Here is a 23,394-nt window from a genome sequence, read left to right as displayed (position 1 = left end):
CATTTTCATCACTGTTAAACAGATACGCAGGCAACCCGCCTACCTTGACAGCGTAAACTGTACGCCAGTCTCCCAACTCATTCCTCTCTGTACTCCTCCATAATTCTCCACTGCACACCTCTTACTATCTCTCCTTTTTATTTTTATTACACCACAGAGTAATACACCCAATTATGCCCGTCTATCTCTATGTGGCTCCAAATTCCCTCTTTATTTTAATTTCACAGTCGTCAGGGGACAGGCACACAACAATTTCAACCACTGAAACGAGGAATTCAACCTTTTTATATTTCTTTACTAATCTAGACTCAACGTTTGTTCGCAAAAATGTGTCTTGTTCTAGTCCGGAATAAATGAGAACCCGTGATTACACGGCCGTTCCAGTGTTATATCCGTAGCTATGCGGGGGCCCTCACCTCCCCAAGTCACCACCTCGGCACCCGGACGCCGCCGGTCCTGGCCAAGCGTCCCTGGACAGGAGGGTCGCCACTCCTAGGGCAAAGGTCCACAGGTACACTAGGCATCAACGTTTGATCCTAAAAATGTGTCTTTGCTCTAATGTCCTCCTAATCAAACACATTAACCGTCACTGTCACTGTGTTCACGCTTCACACTCCACACAAAACACACTCAGAGCGCGCCTCAGTCACACTCTCCCTCAGTGCGCGCTTCACCCACAAGACAGCACCCAGAGCGCGCCTCGCAGCTTCACACACACTCTCTCACCCAGAGCGCGCTTTGACACTCACACACAACACTTTTCCTCAGCGGGAATTTTACACAGAAACCTCTGAGCTCAACTATTAGATCTTCTTAAGGCACACTGCACCATAGACCAAAATACCCTTTTCTCTGCGATTATGACCGCCACAACGGAGCAAAGTCGCATCATAAAAGTGATGCTTGCATCCCCGAAGTTATACCAGACATCATAAACCAGGTTTTGCTCTATGTACTTCTTGGCAAGTAAAATTTTACTTTGTTTTATGACCGCAGCCCTTAAAAAAAAAACTCGACTGACGCCACAAACCACCGTCAAACCTCTGTTCAATGTACTAAAATTAGCACCAACCACTACTGCACTTCACGGCCGCATATCACCGGAACACGCCGTATCATAAACCAAACCTACGGACGTGTTTCGCTCTCGCGTTGCCAGTGTTTAACCGCACCGTGAAGCCAGCATCTGCTTTTCCTTAAATCAACTTCTATTTCATAGCCGGCAAGAGCCAGGACGTAACCGACACCATAAACAAACTTCAAACCTCGACTTCAATGTACTGAACTTATGGCCGCGTCTTCAGAAGAAATTCTAACGTATTATTGCTACAGAAGCCAGTATTAGACAAAATTAAATGTGGAAGGTAAAGTGGCTGCAACTAGCTCAACGTAGTATCTTATTAGTTTCTCGGTAGAAGCAGTTTACTGCAACTAGCTCAACGTAGTGTCTTATTAGTTTCTCGGTAGAAGCAGTTTATTTAACACACTGGAATTCAGCCTCAACTTATGTTGTTAGTATCTTGCGCCAAAAACCAGACACCGACAAATTTACTGTGAAAATACGTGTAACTCAGTGAACAGATTAATTTGGAAAGCCCAATATGCACATTTGGTATTTATAATACAACAGGCTGTGCTTACCTTTTTATTTTTGGACCGGTCCTCTGTTCACCTCGCCTCACGATCTCACCAAAGGCCAAATCTACACCTCCTCAGCACACCAAAGATCCGGGTCACACGGCACCAAGTTGTTGAAAACACGCAGTTCTTTGAATCTTTGGGCTGAAGGAAGGACAATATTCGGTGTATCAATGCTCAATCAACAATCATTTATTTGCATACAATTCAACAATAAGAGCATTAGAACGTCCGGACGGGAGAGATGCTACCAGAGGGTCAGGCACATGTCTCAAAATGGTGACGGGTTGCTCAGCTTTTTATAGTCTCTAGTGGCCCCCAGCTAGTCGTAAAAGCCAAAACATCACATTTTTTCTCTGTTACAGCGCCTAAGTTATGACCTCGGCAGTTGTTTCTCTGCTTTCTGTAAGGTGGGGGTGTGGAATGTGGTCTATCTATCTCCCCTGTCTTTAGACACAGAGTCTCCTGCTTACAACCTTCTCTTCATGATTCAACAATTAAGCATGTCAAGAAAACAGTGTAACACATTCCCAGCAGATCAAGGATACAGAGTGATGCACATTTATCTAATGAACTAATATGTGAATATGTTCTGTTAACTCAAAAGTATAATGAGAACTAAACTACATACAGATCACACACTCTATTTTAAAGGGTATAATATGATCTACAGCAGTATTCTAATTCAACTACTTTGATTACATATGTTACAGGAAAAATGATTCTATGTTTCTTTACCTTCTTTTAAATGTACAAAGATGCCTTTTGTCTGCCCTTTGCCTATGGTTAGATTAGTTTAGAATTATCTTTTTAGACTTTCTCAGCAAAGACATACTGTTTTGGGACATATTGTTTTAGATTGTTTTATCTCTCACAGCCTTCTCCCAGCTCTCTGCTGACGAGACTAGCGCCACATATGGAGTTGTTTATTTTATTTGTTTTGTATTTTCTTATCCTGTTCTCACTGTCTTTCCTATAAAAATTACCAAGCCACTGTGCATGGTGTGAGTTGTCCTTAGCAGCTCACCCGTGTACACGTTTGATAAAGAAAGTAACTTTGTCTCATTGTGTCTTTATTTCTCCTGGGTCTTTTACAGAGTTTTCCCCCAACATTTCTTGGTCCTTCGGAGCCGGAGCGCCTCCATCGTGTCCCATCTCCGTGACCAGTCCACGTTGCTCGTCTGTCGACAGCCCACACACTAGGTGTGTGGTCAAAGACCAAGGGCGTTAAATTCGAGTCTTGGCCAACGTTCTTAGAAAGCGACCCACGGTGGTGGGGCCCGATCGAGGTGGACCAGACCCGGCGACACTGACCAGGTAGATACAGACACACTGACACAATCTTGCGTAAAATCGTATTTTAAATTCAGGGAATTTAAAATAGCGAAAGTAGCTCGTCGCGACTGGAAGCTCCCCACTTCTGTGGGTTTAAAGTAGCTCGTCGGCTGGTAGCTTGGAGCTCGTCGACTGGAAGCTCCCCACTCTTGTGGGTTAGGTTTGGAGCTCTGAGTAGCTCCCCCAGCTGGGTCAAGGGAATAAGTAGCTCGTCTACAGAAAGACTGGCAGCTCCCCTTATGATAAGGGTTCCGATCGCGCGAATAAGTGTGAATGTGTGTGTGTGTATTGTTTTAATTAACGGAGCAAGCTGAATTTTCACGGTCCAATAAGAGACTGAGCTGCTCCTACTGTGTTTTTCTTTTACTGCTGTTCACTGACGTGCTGGTGAGTTGAGAGAACGGTCGAGTTCCGTCTCGTAAAGTTCACACCGCTTTTGGAAATAGTCCGAAAGTAGAAGGGCGTGTGAGCAACCACTCTCGTCTCTAATACCAGCGAAGGTGATAGCAGCTGTATCGTGTATATATTACTTAAACAAAAATAAGTAAATACATAAATAAGATGGGTAATCAAGCAAGTGAAATTAAAACTCACTCCTGCTGACGAGCAGTGGTGAGAAAAGAAAAGTCCAGACGCCGGACAAAAACAGTGTCTGTAAACTGAGAGATTTAAGAAAACAAAATATAAACAGTCAGAAGAACAGAACTCAACTGCCAGTTTAGTAAAACCAGAAGACGAGACACTGTGCAGTTCCCACAATCCTTTTAGTAAACCATCACTCATTCCTGCAGCCGCATCTGCAGCACCACCCATATCAGGAAGAACTTAATAATCCCTTATTAAGTGAAAACTAGAGATCACAGTAGTTTGAAGTAGTTTAAAAGGGTTGAAAACAGACCCCACTGAGTAGATATAAATATAAAAAGTACGAAATAAAGATGAACAAAGGGAAAATTACAGTAGAAATTATCTTTAGAGTACTTGAAATTAATAATAGCAAGGATAACAACCTGTAAAGTGATATTAACAATGAAACACAGTTGGCATGATGACCATGCCCAGCATGTATAAAATGAATATAAAGCAAATAATTCACACGAAAATATTTTAATAAAATAAATAAGGTATATTAAGGCTGTGTCATTGTTCAGCCAAGGACAGTGTGTGAAAAGGTAACTGTCTCCACCCTGGGAAAAGGATGATTCTGCAGGTCATCTGAAGCCCTTGATGGATACAAAATAAAATATAAATAATATATTATAATAGAACTGCCTGGTCCGCCATGCAACAGAGAGAACAAATGTGACCGCAGATTGGATGAATTCTAAATTATCTGTTTGCTGAATAAGATGATCCTAACTAACAAATTGGCTCAGGAGTAGTATAATGGTACACACTGATAAAATATTATAATATGCTATTGCTGTTATATAAGACAAAGAGGATAATATTAACAATGACATAATATTAATATGAAGAGGCACCTTAATCGGTTATGATGTGAGGTGGATAACTGTTAAGCAGTAGTCTGCATCAAGCTTAAGGTTTGCTGAAACTCAGTGTAATGACATGTGAGATGAAGACAATACAGAGAATAACTAAACTAATGAAGTGCATAGAGGCACTTGACCAGCTTGAAACTTATCATCCTAGAATGACACATTGCTGAGATATAGAGCACACCTATAATAACAACCAATAAGCAAAACCCTGTAGACAACAGCTAAAACTACAGGATTGAGAAGCTGAATTAAATATGTAGACACTGCTAAGCTGATGAGCATGTTCCACATTTTCTTTTCTTTTTATTTATTTGTTTCTTTTAGAGCAGAAGCTGCTGTAACACACCCAAAGAAAGACTCTAGGTCTGACCAACCGTCTCAGTCGTGGGCAAAAAGATGACAGTCAATAAAATTCTAAAAGATAATTTATTGACGAAAAATATATCAAGAGATAAAAGATAAAACAGTCCAGTGTCCCACTTATGAATTGTATAAAAACACACAGTCCCAAGGCCAGAGCCAGCTATGCCACACGGCCAAGTTGCACCCCACATGTTGCCTTTAACAGGGTTAGAAGTTGTCCTTGGAGACCCACCACCCTGCAAGCATATAGTCAGTGGTCACTCAAGCCTCTGGAACTCTGCTGCCTTTAGGCTGTGGCATATAATAGGCCCTGGCCTGCACAGAGAGACAAAACGACACAGCAGTGTTTGTAGTGTGGGCTATAAGTAGACCAGTGTATCAGTGCAATCAAGTACACCTGCCTCTAATTAGTCCAACCCCATTCCAGCCATTGGCTCACCAAAATGTGACAAACACAAAACCACTCCCAACCCAGTGCAACTTCACACAATAATATAAAACTGAATTAACACAGGCACATTAGTCTACCATGTTACAAGCTGCATGCTATTACAAGCCAACGTATGCAGACTTCTGCCTTGTTCGGGTGGCAGCATTTTTCTTTTTCTTTTGTGTCCTGACACGTTTATGTTTTTTGTTTTTGTTTGATTATTTTGTTGGTTTTGGAAACGAATTTAAACGAACTTGTGACCATACTTGAGAATCACAGTGACACATAGTGATTAGGCATATGATTGAAAAATGCCTAGGTTTAGAGCTGTGAGCTATGAGCTGTGAGCAATGCAAAGTTAAATATATATATATTTGTATAAATGGGAAACAACTCTAACTTGAAAGTTTGAAATGTGTGAGATCCATGAATTGTTTGAAAAACTAGAAATTATTTAAAATTGCCTTAAGTGAAAATGTAGTGTTGCATCTATTCTCCCAAACCAAGGAAAAAAAGAAGAAGCATTCTGTAACTTAAAAATAAGGCTGACGTGTTGACAACAGACTAAAACACTAATCCGCAGGTGGCTATCAGGAACAGAGAGGCGAGCAAAGTCATAAACACCAAGGCTGCAGACAGCCACGCAGAAACAGCAGATAACATAGAGACAACGCCTGCTAGAACCGTGGAGAGGAAGGTCACTTCCCACGAGATTGTAGGAGTAGAGGACAAATTAGTTGTAAAGTCAGCTTCAGGCCACACAACTGTACAACAATTAACTGCCCTTTTAGAACTAGTACACACAGCAAGTGGCCGCAGGTGCTTTATTAAATGCATATATGACCCGTCGTGTCCAGTAAATTTGCTAGGTAGAGACGCTCTGACAAAACTTAAGATAGCAGTCATGCCATTCTTTTCTGGTATTACACCTGAGTGCCAGAAACCGACCGAGTATCACAACATTCTGAGATTTAAACAAACTCCAGGCCCAGATCCACCTTATGATCAGCAAGTGTGGAAGCTAGGAGAACAGCATTTGACCTTACAGCACAGGCCGAAGTTGTGTAGGTTACGCAGTAACCACAGATAGTAAAATAATAGAAGCAAAACTACTTCCTCCTTCATGTCCTGCACAGAGCGCTGAGCTGATAGCTGTGATACGCGAAAGCTAAATACACAAAGACAAACTAATAAACATACATACAGACAGCCAGTATGTTTTCTCTGCTGTGCATCATTTTGCAAAAATTTGGCATAACAGAGGAATGATTACACCAACCGGCAAACCAGCATGCCAACCTCTTACAACGCCTACTGACTCTTTCATTACTACAGGCAACAATTTTGCTGACAGAGCAGCAAAACAGGCGGCACAAAAGACAAACATCACATTGATGGCAGTAAACACACATCAGATTCCACTGGATGTGTTGAAAAATGAACAAAAGCAGCAAGCACAGCAGAGCAGGCAAAATGGCTAAAACACGGTGCAGTTCTGACAAACGACTTAATGATGTGTTATGGCAAGCCAGTGTTGCCAAAAAATTCCTCCACAAAATGGCGGCATTAGTGACTCATGGCTGTACGCATTTGTCAACGGGGGGACTGACCAGTATTGTCAACTCTCATTTCTACACTGTAAATTCTACACTGTAAATTTTGAAACCTCAGCAAAACAATTTGTCAGAACGTGCATAACGTGTCAAAAATATAATGCTCAGGGAAACCTGAGACCACACAATCCATATGGACTTTATTGAGCTAAATGAATGCCAAGGGTAAAAATACACCCTAGTGGTTATAGATGTATTCTCAAAGTGGCCAGAAATCTACCCAGTGAAAAAGGCAGATACAATTTCAGTAGCAAAATGTATGTCTAAGTTGTAGGAAAATAAAGAGATGATTGTAAATGACGAAGAATGTAATGATGTCTATCAAGTGTCTTGCAGATCACAGCCCGGTGACTGGGTTCTGATCAAAGTGCTCCAAAGGAAAAACTGGAGCTTGCAAAATAGCGGAACGACCATCTTGCATCCATCAGAGCCAGTAAGTGAAGCCATCTAAACACAGCTGACGGCAGGCTCGCCCACTTGTTGTGATCTCGCCCGGTGGAGGGGTCAGCTTTCCTGGCCGGGGGGTCTACTCGCGACAGGAGGGTGTGTTCCGTCGTCATGAGGTGGTGGCTCTTAACAACTGCAGTGGCCCTGACCATGGCCGGGCTCCTCACCTTTGCTTCCGTGAGGGACAACAAGTCACGTTATATGGAGAAAAGGCAGACACTGTATGACAAAGGAAAGTACACCAAGTTTCCCCATGGCTATGCCACTAATTTCTGGTGGCAGTTTATGAACACTACAGCTTACTTGAATAATAAAACTGACTGCTATGCAAATACATATGCACTTTCTGCCCACCGAGGAACGAGAGGAAGTGTATGGACTGTTCACTCAACGAAACCTGTGCCAGTAACACGACGCTGATGAGCCTCAACTGTCGCTCAAACTACAGCTACCGAATGCCACTACAAACAAAGACTCAGTACCAGACAGGATGTGCACGGACGGCACCCAGCAGTAGAGGAACCAGAGTTTTGGCTGACTGGTACTTCCTATGTGGCAACAAGGCTTATCTGTCACTCCCTGAAGGTTGGGGAGGTCTGTGCGCCCTGGTGGAATTATCAGATCACGTTTTCTTCATGCAAAGTGTTGCACATCACCCAAGCAGCCGGCAGAGACGTGAAGTGGACATCGCCTCCCCCAATTCTTTCGGCATTACAGTGGACACTGGAGTGCCAGGAGAGTTTCGCATCTGGGGAGGAGGAGTGAAATTCTTACAGAGCTTGATCCCCGGCATTGGAGTTGCCGAGGTGCGGGATCACGTGGAGATCAACCGATATGCTCTGCTACGACACATCAACTTGACTAAGACCCTGGGAACCGTCTTAGCAGGAGAACAGCAGGCCATCAGAACGATGGTGCTGCAGAACAGACTGACACTAGACCTGCTAACAGCATCACAAGGAGGAGTTTGCAAGCTGATCGGGGAAACATGTTGCACTTTTATCCCTGATGGATACAAAGCTGGAGGAGACATTTATGAAGCTTTGCAGAATTTGTCCATTCTGCAAAAATATGTCACTGACCACACATCTGGAGCAGCTACACCGCCATGTCTAAGAGTAATGATTTCAAAGATGATAACAACTACAATGACTGCTTATATTGCCGTGCCTGAAGAAGAACAACATCCCGTTGCAATTCTGTTAGAGGAGAACTTGTACTAGCTGCTAATAAATGATGTGGTGATTAAAAATGACTTGTCAAGTGATCATGCACTGATTAAAACATTAGTAGGTTATGCAAGTTTTCATGCTATTATTTTTTGAAGTCTTCAGTTTTAAACATAAAGTTTTCATTTTAAATATGAAGTTTTCATTATTTTACATATAAAGTTTTCAATTTAAGGTTTGCATCATTTTAAATATAAGGTTTTCATCCTTGTATTTTTTGAAGTTTTCATTTTAGTTTTCATCCTTTTATTTTTTGTAGTTTTAGTTTTATTATTTTTTCTTGTTTATTCCACTTGTTATTTCATTTACTATGTTTTTCTTTTTATTATTTTCTTTTGTTTTATTCTTTAGACCAAATGACTGCCATTTCTGCTATGCTGACATTTTGAAGATTTTGGAAATTAATAATTGCCTAACATACTTAATAAATAATTTTCATAGACAATTGTTGTATACATTTAAAATAAGTTAAACAGGGGGGAATGTTACAGGAAAAATGATTCTATGTTTCTTTACCTTCTTTTAAATGTACAAAGATGCCTTTTGTCTGCCCTTTGCCTATGGTTAGATTAGTTTAGAATTATCTTTTTAGACTTTCTCAGCAAAGACATACTGTTTTGGGACATATTGTTTTAGATTGTTTTATCTCTCACAGCCTTCTCCCAGCTCTCTGCTGACGAGACTAGCGCCACATATGGAGTTGTTTATTTTATTTGTTTTGTATTTTCTTATCCTGTTCTCACTGTCTTTCCTATAAAAATTACCAAGCCACTGTGCATGGTGTGAGTTGTCCTTAGCAGCTCACCCGTGTACACGTTTGATAAAGAAAGTAACTTTGTCTCATTGTGTCTTTATTTCTCCTGGGTCTTTTACAGAGTTTTCCCCCAACAACATATATAAGGTAACATATAATAACAGAATAATATCACAATCCACACCAGTTTGCCTACAGAGCAAACCGATCCACGGAAGACGCTGTAGCCACAGCACTCCATGCTGCATTAACTCACCTGGAAGAGCATGGTAGCTATGTGCGGATGCTCCTCGTGGATTACTGCTCAGCTTTTAACACCATCCTTCCACACAAACTGGTAGCCAAGCTACAAGACCTGGGGCTTCCATACAGCACCTGCATGTGGATCAATAGCTTCCTCTCGGGCCGTAGACAGAGAGTCAGAGTTGGCCATCACACATCCTCAGCCCTGAGTCTCAGCACTGGCTCACCCCAGGGCTGTGTGCTCAGTCCACTGCTCTACTCTCTCTACACACACGACTGCACTCCTCGCCACCACAGCAACATCTTTGTGAAATTTGCAGATGACACCACAGTGGTGGGGCTCATTTCCAAGGGAGACGAGTCTACGTACAGAGACGAGGTGGAGCAGCTGACGTCATGGTGTAAGGCCAATAACCTCCTCCTCAACACTTCAAAAACCAAAGAACTCATAATAGACTTCAGAAGGAAAAAGGCAGAGATCCAACCACTATTCATAAATGGGGACTGTGTAGAAAGGGTGGCAAGCTTCCGCTTCCTGGGAGTCAATATAGAGGAGAACCTTTCCTGGAGTGTGAACACCTCCGAGCTGCTGAAAAAGGCCCAACAGAGACTGTACTTCCTGAGAATTCTCAGGAGGAATAACATCACACAGAAACTGCTGGTGTCCTTCTACAGAGCCACCATTGAGAGTGTTCTAACTTACTGCATATGCATCTGGTACACTAGCTGCACAGGGGCTCAGAGGAAAGCACTCCAAGGGAGGCTGAGGAAGCGTGGAAGCAAGATGGCGCCGGTGTGCATGGCTGACCGTCTCCGACCACGTCTTCGCCTTGGCGTTGTACTTCTCGTTGTTTTATCTTTGGTTTTATGTTCTCTAGGTGATTGTACACTAATAACTTATGACAGAGACACGCTCCTGAATCTTCGGTTTTCCTGTTCTCAACGACCTGACTGCCTTGGGACCGCCGGTGCCGCTATCCCCCTGATGCCTGTCTCCCCTACCTATGTGACCTATCCTCCTCTTCCCATGCTCCGTAGGAAACGCTTCAGGAAACGGGGTAGGAGGAGCGGCGTCCGTGTCCGCGTTAAGGCTTATATCAGAGCCATGGCTATGGACTTCCCCTCTACAAGCTGTGAGCTATCCTGTTTCTTCCACTATCTCAGCAGCCACTCTGCGGCTAGATTGCTAACCCACCGTTGGATTTGCTCCGTCGGCCTTCAAACCTACCCTGCTCGCCCAGTGGCTTACCACTCTGCCCGATTTTGGATAACACCGCCTGGCCGCGGTGTTCAACATAACAACCTTTGCTCCTTGCGACGGGCTACTACAAAGGTCCTGGCCCCCCGGATTCGGTTGGCCTTATTTAATGTCAGGTCTCTTTCAAATAAGGCCTTCCTCCTAAATGACTTTTTTCGCACCTCGGGACTGGATGTCCTATTTCTAACGGAGACCTGGACTTCTCCGGGTGAGTTCATCCCCTTCTCTGAGCTTCTACCTCCTGACTGTGCCTTCTTTAGCTCACCTAGGCTAACTGGTAGAGGTGGTGGCTTAGCCTCGGTTTTCAATAATAAACATGATGCACGGCTGCTATCCTCTCCAACCTATTCCAGTTTTGAAGTTCAGCTATTGGAACTGACGGGCTCTCGGACCACTTTGTGTGTCGTGGTCTATCGTCCGCCTAAATATCATAAGATGTTTATCTCTGAATTTGCTGATTTTTTGGGATCCGTTCTTTTTAAATATGATTCTGTTATTGTTTCTGGAGATTTTAACATTCATGTCTGCTGTATGAATGACCAATTGGCTAAAGACTTTCTTGTGCTGACTGATTCTTTTAATCTTATTCAGTGGGTGAATGAGCCTACCCATGTTCAAGGCCACACCCTTGATTTGGTTTTTTCATTCAATGTGGACATTTGCATTAAGGAAATCAGGAATACTGGTCTCTCTGATCATTCCCCGGTCATCTTCGATGTAGACCTGGGTGATACTGGACAATACCTAAACTCTCCTCTTTATCCTACGCGCACTATTAATGCCAATACTGTGGTCAACTTTACTACGTCTTTTGTTAACTCCCCATTTAGTATGCTGGATTGTTCTTCCCCACACACACTTGAGAACTCTACTAATACTCTTTTTACCACCTGTTCCTCGATTCTCAGCATTGTTGCACCCATCAAAATGAAACGCCCTAGAACTTTCTCACAATGCTGGTTAAATGATTCTGTTCGTGCCCTACGACGTATATGTCGGCGTGATGAGAGGAAGTGGAGGAGTGATAGACTTCAGTCTTCTTATGATATTTTACGTATTAGCCGCTCGAAGTTCCAAACTGCTGCCAGAACGGCTAAAGCGGCTTTTCTCTCTAAAATTATTACCACTAATGGTGATAATCCACGAATTCTATTTAAAATTTTTAACTCTGTGGTGAACCCCCGTCCCTCTATGCCACTGCTGTCTTCCCCGGGTCTTTGTGGAAAATTCTCAAACTATTTTTTAGATAAAGTTTTATCCCTTAGATCTACTCTTCCTCTGGTGACTGATTGTATGTCTACTCCTGATTGTTCGGCCACTTTTTATCAATTTGAACCCGTTTCTCTCTCCACTCTGAAGCGTCTAATTGATAAACTGAACAATACTAACTGTGTACATGATGCTCTCCCATCCCGTATTGTTAAGGATTGTTTCAGTGTAATTGGACCTTGTTTATTGTCCATATTGAACTTCTCCTTGCTTTCTGGCTATGTACCTTCAGCTCTCAAGCATGCCATAATCCAACCTGTTCTAAAAAAAAGGAACCTTGAGCTTAGTGATTTTGCCAATTTTAGGCCAATTTCTAAGCTTCCCTTTCTGGCTAAAATACTTGAGAAGGTGGTTCTGCTCCAACTGCAGACCTACCTTGATGAGAATAATATAAATGATAAATTTCAATCGGCCTTCAAACAACATCACAGCACAGAATCAGCATTGCTTCGTGTTTTCAATGATCTCCTACTAATGGCTGACAATGGACGCCCCTCAGTCTTAGTGCTTTTGGATCTATCATCGGCATTTGACATGGTTGACCATAATATCTTATTAGCGAGACTTGAGCACACTGTAGGCATCAAGGGCGCTGCCCTGGATTGGTTTAAATCCTATCTCTCCAATCGGCTCTCTACGGTACATCTGGCTACATCCTCTTCCTCGGCTGTACCTGTTTGCTGTGGTGTCCCCCAGGGATCTGTGCTGGGCCCTACCCTTTTCTCATTATACTTGCTTCCTTTAAGTGCCATCTTTGAGAAATACCATATTGCTTATCACTATTATGCAGATGATATCCAGCTCTATTTTGAGCTAAACGACGATCTTGCTCTGTCTCTGAATAGCCTCCGAGAATGCATGTCTGAGGCCAAGAAGTGGTTGTTGTCGAATTCTCTTATCCTTAATGAGAAGAAAACCGAGATTATGATTTTTGGTAGTAATGCCCTTCGTGCCAAACTCCGGGATGCCTTTGGTTTTCTTAGTTGTTCTCTCTCTGATACTGTCAGGAATCAGGGTGTCTTATTTGACAGCTCCTTTTCACTTGACAAACAAGTGTCTGCTGTTGTCAGATCTAGTTTTTACCAGCTTCGTCTTATCTCTAAGGCTAGGCGCTATATCCCGCATAAAGATCTCGAAAAGCTCATCCACGCCTTTGTAACGTCGAGGCTAGACTATTGTAATTCACTTTATTGTGGTCTCCACTCTTCCCTTTTACAGAGATTACAGACAGTTCAGAATGCTGCAGCTCGCATTCTAACCAAAACCAGCAAGTTTGCCCACATTACTCCTGTCCTTGCCGATCTGCACTGGTTGCCTGTCAAATATCGTATTCAATTTAAAATTTTGTTGTTTACTTTTAAAATTACTAACAACACTGCACCCAGCTACCTTAAGGACCTTTTAAACCCTTATGCTCCTGCTAGGGCTTTAAGGTCATCGTCACAGTTACTGCTGGTTCAGCCCAGATCTCGACTTAAGACTAGAGGTGATCGATCGTTTGCTCTTGTTGCACCTGTGCTGTGGAACAATCTCCCGATTGGCATCCGGGCATCTGATTCTATTCATTCTTTTAAATCACAGCTTAAAACATATCTTTTTAAACTTGCCTTCTCCACCTTTTAATTGCTGGTTTGTTTGTTTGTTTGTTTGGTTGCTGTGACCTATTGACCTCTTGTATTAATTCCCTCCTATCTTTCTATTGGTGTCTTTTATTATGGTGGTACAGCTTTTATCTTGCTATTACCCATGTGCTGTAGTCATTCTTATTGGTAGCTTTTATCTATGATCATAACTCGTTATTTTTTTTATTTTTTTATCCGTTATCAATGTTTGAACCTTTTATTGTTTTATGTAAAGCACTTTGGTATGCCCAAGGCTTTTAAATGTGCTCTATGAATAAAGATTGTTGTTGTTGTTGTTGTTGATCATTAACACCGCCCAAAAGATCACTGGCTGCCCTCTCCCCACACTGGAAGTTCTACACAACGCCCACTGTTTTAAAAAGGCCCAAAACATCATAAAAGACACCTCACATCCTGGCCACTCCCTGTTCGAACTGTTGCCCTCAGGCAGACGGTACAGGGCAATCAGAGCAAGGACTAATAGACTCAAACACAGCTGTTATCCAACTGCAATAACACATCTGAATACTACAAAAAAATGTCCATCACGCCACTCTTGTGTTAATCTATGCACGGTCTGAAGCATGTGTGTGGGAATGTATGTGAATGTTTTACTGTTATATCTTATTAGTATTTTAAGTATTCTATCTATTTTATTTATTGAATTTTATTGTTTTATTTATATTTTGATATTGCTAGGGATGATGCAATGATCGGGGACCATTCTTAATTTCGTTGTTCTCATGACAATGACAATAAAGTTTCTGATTCTGATTCTGATTCTGAATCTGCCCATTTTCTGGGCCTGATGTTGGGTCAGGTGTGAGTGTGCCAGCACAGCAACCAATGAAGTCTCTTCTCTGTCCTGAATCAGGACCAGTCACCCCACATGTTTCTTATCTGTCATAGTTGTCATGGAAATGGGTCTCATGATCTAGTGTTTGTGTTTTTGGTTTAATATTCTTTGATTACTGTTGCTCTTGGTTTTGGTTATTCTTATTTTTCAAGCTCTCAGCAATCTTAGTTCTCCCTCCCTCTATTTTCATCTTTGTGTTTAGTTTCTGTTCCCGTGTCCCACGTGTCATGTCTAGTCACCCCGGTCTCTATTTCCCAGTCAGTGAAAACAGAGTGAGCGACGGATAATAGTAACAAACTCATCAGTGAAATAGACTCTCAATCAACACGTGTCATTTATCCATCAGAGTAATTGTGCATTCTCCTCAAACGAGCCACACTGATTCACAAACTGTTATTGAACTTGTAAACTTTTTACTCTAAGTAAACTTCACACTTTCTTGTTGTTTCTTGTTGTTTCTTGGCAGTTTTAATAGGAAAATGCGGCACAGGCATCTGAGTGTTTCAGGTTTTCATTCCAAGCAAGCAAACACCACTTCACTGTAATATTCTGACAACTTCTTCAGCTCCTGCTGATCATGTGTTGATCACTGACAGTTTGTACTACTTTTTACTACGTATACCTACTATACCCCTGCAGCTTTAGGTATAAGTGGTTGTAACTTGTTTCTCTTTTATCCCACACAAAATTCAACATGTGATGAATAAACACGTTTTAGGAAATATCATGAAATACGAGATGCTGTGATTTTAAGACAACATGACGGGCTCTACTGCAAGAAAAGAAGTGCAGTAGTCAACCAATACATAAATCCATGAATCAGCTTTGTCAATAGAGACAAAATGTAAACAATCCCCACCTTCTATGTCTAAGAATGATTCCTGTGAGATGATAATGCCATATTATGATCAACAGTATTGAATACTGTTTTAAGAACTAACAATACCAGTACACCAAATATAATTTCACACCTTTCATGAGAGCAGCTTCTGTGCTGTGACACTGATGAAAGCCTGATTGGAAGATTTCATGGTAGCTATTAATACTCAAGTACTCACTAATTTGGTTAATATCTACTTTTTCAACAATCTGAAGAATAAATAGACCAATAATAAAGCCAATAATTATTGTACTGTGTTATAATGTTAGAATACGTCAATTTCTCTCTTTTTCACAAGGAGCTTCATAACCGAAGTTTTCAGTGATTCAGGGAAAATACCAGGAAAAAGACTGCAGGGGCTAAATGACTAAGGGAAGAAAAACCCTGGCAGGACATGACGAAGAAGATGAACGATGTAACACAGTTTACTAAGCGTTTTGCAGTAAGTGGCAATACATCAAAAACGAAAAGCTCAATTTAATCTGCGTTGATGTAACGGGAGGGCAGCACGGTGGCACGGTGGTTAGCACTGTTGCCGCACAGCAAGAAGGTCCTGAGTTCAATTCCACCATCAGGCCGGGGTCTTTCTGTGTGGAGTTTGCATGTTCTCCCCATGTTTGCGTGGGTTCTCTCCGGGTACTCCGGCTTCCTCCCACCGTCCAAAGACATGCAGCTTGTGGGGGTAGGTTAATTGGATAACCCAAATTACCACTAGGTGTGAATGTGCGAGTGAATGAGAGTGCGAATGGTTGTCTGTCCCTGTGTGTTGGCCCTGCGACAGACTGGCGACCTGTCCAGGGTGTACCCTGCCTCTTGCCCTATGACAGCTGGGATAGGCTCCAGCGCCCCCCGCGACCCTGAAAAGGATAAGCGGAAGCGAATGGATGGATGGATGATGTAACGGGTGTGTTCCTGCGTTGTGTCTGACAAAGAAAGGTAAAAGAAAGAAAGACCTCCAAGTAAATAACCTGACCGCTCCAGCTCCTACGACCAAATACAAACAGTGGGGAAGAGGGTTAGCTCAACCCATCACATCTTCCAAGTGTTACGATTCTTTGATGTGGGGTTGAGAACAAAACCACCAATACACCAGCCAAGTAGAGTCAAAAAACTGATGTATTAAACACACGTGTGGGAGAAGCACACAACGTCACCGTCTGCATAGATCTCAACTAAAAAACACATCAGACTGTTTTTGTATATCAGCCTCTTAATGCATAAGCAAAAACATATCATATCATATCATACGTCTATTACAGTTAGTGACCTTTAGACACTTCCTATATCTGTATTAAAGAACTATTTTCAGTCGTCTTAGACTGCAGATATTTCCTGTCGTTCTATTCTTTTCGTACCCGACCGGAGCACATCCTGTCCTTAACTGTAGTTAAGCAGGCACGTCTACAAGTTACAAGCAAAATGCTTTTTTAAGGCTCTGCGCGTTCAATAGCTTCTAGATTAACATGTTACTAATAAAAGCCCTCTTATCTAATAATGTATTTTCCACACAAGCTAGCCAGAATTATATATTCATGCTAGTGTTAACGGTGCCCAAAACACATTTGTGGCACAAACACATTTATTGCATCTAACAAAAACAGGCACAATGATGACAATAACTGAACTAAAATCACAATCAGAAACATCAGGGTGGATAAATATACATTATATGTGTGTTGTACAGTGTCTGGAAATAAATGACACCAAGCTTTCTCACAGGCAAATTGTAGAAAACGGGAGAGGCCAAAGGGGTACACTGTATTTATAGGGTTGCACCAAAGAAGAAGAACAATGAGGAGGGGCTCTAACTGATAAAGAACATAACTACAGGCTTGAAGGTCCTAAAAGTCAGGTATAAACTGGAAAATAAAATATGTGGTCTACAACACATTTTGTGTAATTACAACAATATGTAATTCATGGCCCAGTTACATTGACATTGAGTTTAGTTGATTTAATATTTAGATGACTATGACAGATACACAAGACCAAAAAAGACTGAAGCAAGAAGCACAACAAGACAGATGAAACAATAAACACAGGTGTTGTCCTCCAAATTAGAGTACCTTTCTGAAAAGGCAAAAGCATCGTTTTGACGACTCTGTGAGCTGTGAAGCACATCATGCTGACGTGTGTTGTATTCGTGAGAGGAACTTTTTCTACTGGATCACAATAGACAACAACAGTCCCAGACAAGCGAGGTGTCCCCACATGTTTCTTATCTCTGATAGCTGGGAGTCATCAGCGTTGCTTCTATAGCGGTTTCTGAGAGACATCAGTAAATTGATGTCATCACTGTCCATGGAAAACCTCCTGATCGCTCTTAAGAGGCTAGTAGTGATCCCATATGTATGTTGTGGATCATACGCTGTCCGATGATATCCAGCTGCCTCATAATGCTGTGTGATATAGACTTGGTCTATTATACGTGAAGTTCGCCGTCCATGGTTCGGCTCCCTGACTCTGATTATGATTCGAGCCCTGTTACCGTCCTCTTGCTCCGATTGGATGACCTGAGGTGGAAGTTGCAACGATCCTTCTCGATGGATATTACCAAGACTGTAGTATCGGTATCCCCTCGGCAGTGGCTCTAACAGCTCTTCATCGTTGCGATATTGATGTGAGCCATAATCACGATGGTTTGGGCCAAAGGTCAGACTTATGTCATCATTTGTGTTGATGTCAATTTCATTGGCAAACCAGTGGAGGAACCGGAGGCAGTCCTCTTGGGCAGATGTGTCAGAGCCTACTGACCTCAGATGAGTGATTGAGTTGAGCTTTCTTACAGCTGACACAGAGCTGAAGGTCAGGAGGAGAGCCACACAGCAGCTCATCATTCTTCCAAACATCTTCATCCTGGAGAGATTTAAGAAGTTGTTGTTGTTATTGTTCATGCATACTTTATATTCTGACATTCATTACGTGATTCATGACCAAGTGAAACGATTATGTGATGACTGCATAATGTGATTAATAGGATAATCATGATTAAGACAACTTTAAATGTACTCTCTAGACTGGGTCTAGAGAGTATTTTAAATTCAGGGAATTTAAAATAGAAAGTAGCTCGTCCACAGAAGGACTGGTAGCTCCCCTTACGATAAGGGTTCAGATCGCGCGAACAGGTGTGAAATGTGTGTGTTTAGTTAGTTTGTTTGTTTGCTTGTTTTAATTAATTTTAAATCATGCTTTTTATTTGTTTTTGTTTCTAATGTCTCTGTAAAGCACTTTGAATCACCTTGTTGTTGAATTGTGCTATACAAATAAATTTGCCTTGCCTTGCCTTGCCTCCTAGTTTATAATTTGATAGCCATTCAGCCACACAAACTCTGAAACAGGTTTTACTTGTTTTTCTCCTCTCTGGTTTATACCATCTATTATGGGTTCGAATTGCATTTTAAAATTTTGCTTTCTTCAACTGAAATCAAAAGTTAGTTTTTTGATTAACTGTTACGAGAGGCTTGTTAGTGAGAAATGTTGTTTTCTCAAACAGCTTTAACTTTGTGACATAAAGAGAGAAAATCACACTAATAACTTGTATCTGTAACTTGAAGCCTCCTGTCAGCTTCAGATAAACAGGGAAGGATCGCTCAACAATAAGTTGTCAGAGGATTAATTAAACAAAGCAAACCAAGTAATTCTTTAACAAAGAAGTGATGCATATTTTATAGCCATTAGCAAATTGAAACAACTACATATTTGAGTGCTTTTTCATTCATCTTTTTATTTTTTCCCACTTAGCCATTACACTTCTGTTAACCCATAATTTTCTTTATTTATGTTGTCAGGTGGTTTCATGATACTCACCTCTCCATGTGTCAGAAAGTTAAACTAATAACATCAAAACTAGATCATTTTGCACTTGAATGAGTATGCTTCCAATTTAAGAGAAAGTGGACAAAGTACAATCCATTTCATCGTATCTTTAAATATTTTGTCATTGGTAGGATAAATGGAGCATTAGAAAAGAGGGTAAAGTCATGTGAGTGAAAATAAAGAAAATGAGAGAACCTGTGTAAGTCTGCTGCTGCTGTTCATATGAGGACAGTCGTAGCTCCCTGTATGCTTTGCTGTTCTTGTAAATAGAACCAGACCAACAAGTTCTGCTAGTTGATAAGATGAAGCTTGATGATCCAGCCATTTTGATGAGAGTATTAAAGAGCAACATCATCATGGATTTAAGTGTTTCTAGTTTAACAGTCACGTAAAAGTGGATTATTAATAATTGTATGAGCAGGTTTAGGTCCAAAGTTTAAACATGGACGTGTCTGCAGGGTGAGTGACGCAGTTGTCGCCATAATAAACTTGTTAGTTGTCTCTTAGCTAATTTTTATTTTCACAAATGCAAATACAGTAGCCAAAAGCCTAATTTTAAACACTACTACAATGATACTGTATCTTACATAAAATTGATTCGTGAATTACTTAATAAAAAGGCTATGAAAACTATTAATATTTGTACTAATTACAAATTATTTGAATGTATTTAACTTTTTATATCAAGTTTAAAAACAAAACAAGGAGGTCGAGGCACGATGTGCCGGGAGTGCGGTGTTCCCCCCGCACTCCCGGTGTTCCCCCCGCACTCCCGGCACATCGGGAGCGCACTCCCGATGCTCGACCTCAGCTTCGAGCTGGTGGGTAACAGACTTCTCCAAAAACGAACACTTTTACAAATATGCGCAAATATGTCTTGATGAACCGATCAGATATTTGAAGGTAACACAGCTACATTCATGCCTGAAAACATCTTAAACGTTTATCTTATAAGTTTATTAAAAGTACTACTTATCCTCACAATAGTTTTGAGATCTCGCAAAAGTTCATCTTATTTTTTTCTCTCATGTCCCAAGTGGCCACTTCATTGTATCTTTAAATATAGAAAAAAAAATTCTGCATTAGGGCAAAATCATGTGAGTAAGTGAAAAGGAATCCACCAGGAAACTTACCTTTGTAAGTCTGCTGTTGTTTGTGTGAGGACAGTCGTAACTCCCTTTAAGTTTTGCTTTCCTGGTAAATGAAACTAGAGCAATAAGCTCCGCTAGTGGCGAAGATGAAGGTTGACAATCCAGATATTTAGATGAGGCTACTAAAGAGCAACGCCATCATGGATTTAAGGGTTTCTAGTTTAGCAGTCACGTGAAAGCAAATTATTGATCATTTTATGAGCAAGTTTATGGCCAAAGTTTGAATATGGGCGTGTCTGCCCGACTGTAGGGTGAGAGGTTGCAGTATTGTTTAATATAGGAGCTGGTTACAAATGAATTTTAAATAGTGTACACATTTATTCAGTGGCAGTGTTTTCTTGTATGATTTGTTTGGTCATTCAAGTTTCCTTATTTAAAGGCGTTCTATAGTTACTGTCATTATATTAACAAACTTTGAGATCCCTACATAGAAAGATGTGATTGTGTTACAACTAGAGATGGACCGATCAGTCCGATACTGACCTAAATTACTGGATCGGATATAGGAGAGAAATAAAAAATGTAATCCGATCCAAGAAGAAAAGCACCTCACAAAACTTGCGACATGGCATAACTCGGCTCATAACCGTAGAACGTCGGAGCAGTGTGCATCACGTGATAGAGCGGCTGTGGGGTGGGTCTGGTTCAGCATTTGGAGCCTCGTTACCAAATGTTGTGCCAAAAAGTGATTGTCTGCCAAAAACTGATTTCCGGTATTTGCCAAAAACTGATTGCTCGTATTTAAACTGCTATAAACTTGTTGGGCTATAATATGTTAAACATATGTCAAATGCATCCCTCATGGATGACATAAAGTCATCTTGAGCCACAAACAACATTCGTGTAACAAGGTAGAAGCCGCAATCAGTTTTTGGCAGTGACTTTTATATAACCTTTATTTATGCAGTTAAAAAAAATCTCATTAACATTAAAAATGTCTTTTGTAAGAGTAAGTTGGTCAAGAGGACAACAGAAATGGCAGCAAATATTACAATATTTCTGTGAAAATATTTTAAGTGGGGATAAAGGACCGGATTGGTTATAATGTAAGTACAATAGCAGAGAGTTGTAAAGATACTTGAAAAACAGATATTGTTTTAATTCTCTATATAGCCCCTTTGTAAACCCTGTTCACCAAAGTCTATTTACGAACATACGTAAAGATATTACACATAAAAAATACACAGAAATATTGGAAATCAGTTTTTGGCACAACACCGGCATTTCATCTCCGAGAAAGTTATCCCAGAGAGAAGTAGGGGAGACCGGGGATAGTTGTAACGTGGGTCAGTTGTAACACTTCCAATTTCTCCAATCAGGGCTAAGTTTCAAATGATGTGACTCATCCTGTGCATGCCCAACTCAGTTCTGCTATCACATGTGAAAAATCAGCACATTTTGTCAAACACAGACAATTTAACATGAAAAAAAGTAATTTGTATGCCAAAAAGTAAGTTTTTCTACTTTATTTCAATTTCTAATAGCATTATCTGCTTTGCAGCTAAACTCATCAAACTTAAATTATGTTACTTGTATGTCTATGGGGATATATTCTGTGTAAGTCTTTAGTGCTAATGTTTTAGCCGTTGGCTGTAATGTTAGCTAGTTCATGGCTATAGGAGTCTGGGTCAGTTGTAACAATAATGCAGATGTTACAACTTACCACACTTTTACTTTAACTTATATTAAACAAGTTGGGGCAACAACATCAGCAGAGAGAGGTTCACTGGTCGCTTTTGTATATGCGGTTAATGCCATTGGCAACACAATTCCTCCACTGTTTGTGTTCCAACACATACATTATGCAGACCACTGTGTCAGAGATGGACCAGTAGGAAGTATTAATAGTGGAAATAAATCAGGATGGGTGCACGAAACAGATTTCCTCATCTTTCAAACAGTCAGCTCCTGCTGCCAACATGATGTTTCATAAAAAGTAATGGAACTGCGATGCTGGTGAACAACTACATTTTTTCAGCTTCATTGTTATGTTCAAAATTGGTGCAAGAGTTGTAGGTTATAATGCCCACTGGACCAATGAGGCCAAACGCAAGGAAGACCAACCAAAATTAATGAAATATTCAGTTGCAGAAAATTCCATAATTTGTCTTTTTTGGGGGGTTGGAATATGTTCAAAAGCTGGATTTCTGCATTCTGTCACACACACACAGAGCTACATACACTGAACAAAAATATAAACGCAACACTTTTGTTTTTGCTCCCATTCCCCATGGGATGGACGTAGAGACCTAAAATTCATTCCAGATACACAATATTACCATCCCTCCCAAACAGTGGTCACAAATCAGTCCAAATGTGTGGTAGTGGGCACATCTGCTATATTGAGATAATCCATCCCACCTCACAGGTGTGCCACATCAGGATGCTGATCTGACATCATGAGTAGTGCACAGGTGTACCTCAGACTGCCCACAACAAAAGGCCACCCTGGAATGTGCAGTTTTTTGCGCTATTGGGGGTCTGGGGACCCAGAACCGGTCAGTATCTGGTGTGACCACCATTTGCCTGATGCAGTGCAACACATCGTCGCATGGAGTCTATCAGATTGTCAATTGTGGCCTGTGGAATGTTGGTCCACTCCACTTCAATGGCTGTGCGAGGTCGTTGGATATTCGTGGGAACTGGTACACGCTGTCGTATTCGCCGGTCAAGCACATCCCGAACATGCTCAATGGGTGACATGTCCGGTGAGTATGCTGGCCATGCAAGAACTGGGACATTCTCAGCTGCCATCTGCCCTGAACAATGTGAACCATGATTCATCCGTGAAGCGCACACCTCTCCAACGTGCCAGACGCCATCGAATGTGAGCATTTGCCCACACAAGTCTGTTACGGCGACGAGCTGGAGTCAGGTCAAGACCCCGATGAGGACGACGGGCATTCAGTTGAGCGTCCCTGAGACGGTTTCTGACAGTTTGTGCAGAAATTGTTTGGTTGTGCAAACCAATTGTTCCAGCAGCTGTCT

The 23,394-nt window shown here is 41.4% G+C and overlaps 1 protein-coding gene and 1 long non-coding RNA gene across 2 annotated transcripts in view; both read right to left on the bottom strand.

The window, feature by feature from the left end:
• LOC113020893 (zona pellucida sperm-binding protein 3-like) overlaps positions 1-23,394 on the bottom strand; it is a 43,338-nt gene that overhangs the window by 9,370 nt on the left and 10,574 nt on the right. The gene's annotated exons all lie outside the window — the stretch shown is intronic.
• On the bottom strand, positions 16,538-20,643 carry LOC113020901 (uncharacterized). Its single transcript, XR_003272245.2, has 2 exons — positions 20,389-20,643; positions 16,538-18,295 (listed from the first exon to the last, which is right to left on the bottom strand). It is a non-coding gene; the product is annotated as an uncharacterized LOC113020901 (long non-coding RNA).

Source organism: Astatotilapia calliptera, chromosome 4 (genome assembly GCF_964374335.1).
Source record: "Astatotilapia calliptera chromosome 4, fAstCal68.1, whole genome shotgun sequence".
Lineage (NCBI taxonomy): Eukaryota > Metazoa > Chordata > Actinopteri > Cichliformes > Cichlidae > Astatotilapia > Astatotilapia calliptera.
The sequence above is the reverse complement of the archived record's forward strand: the minus strand, read 5'-3'. Positions and strand labels throughout refer to the sequence as shown.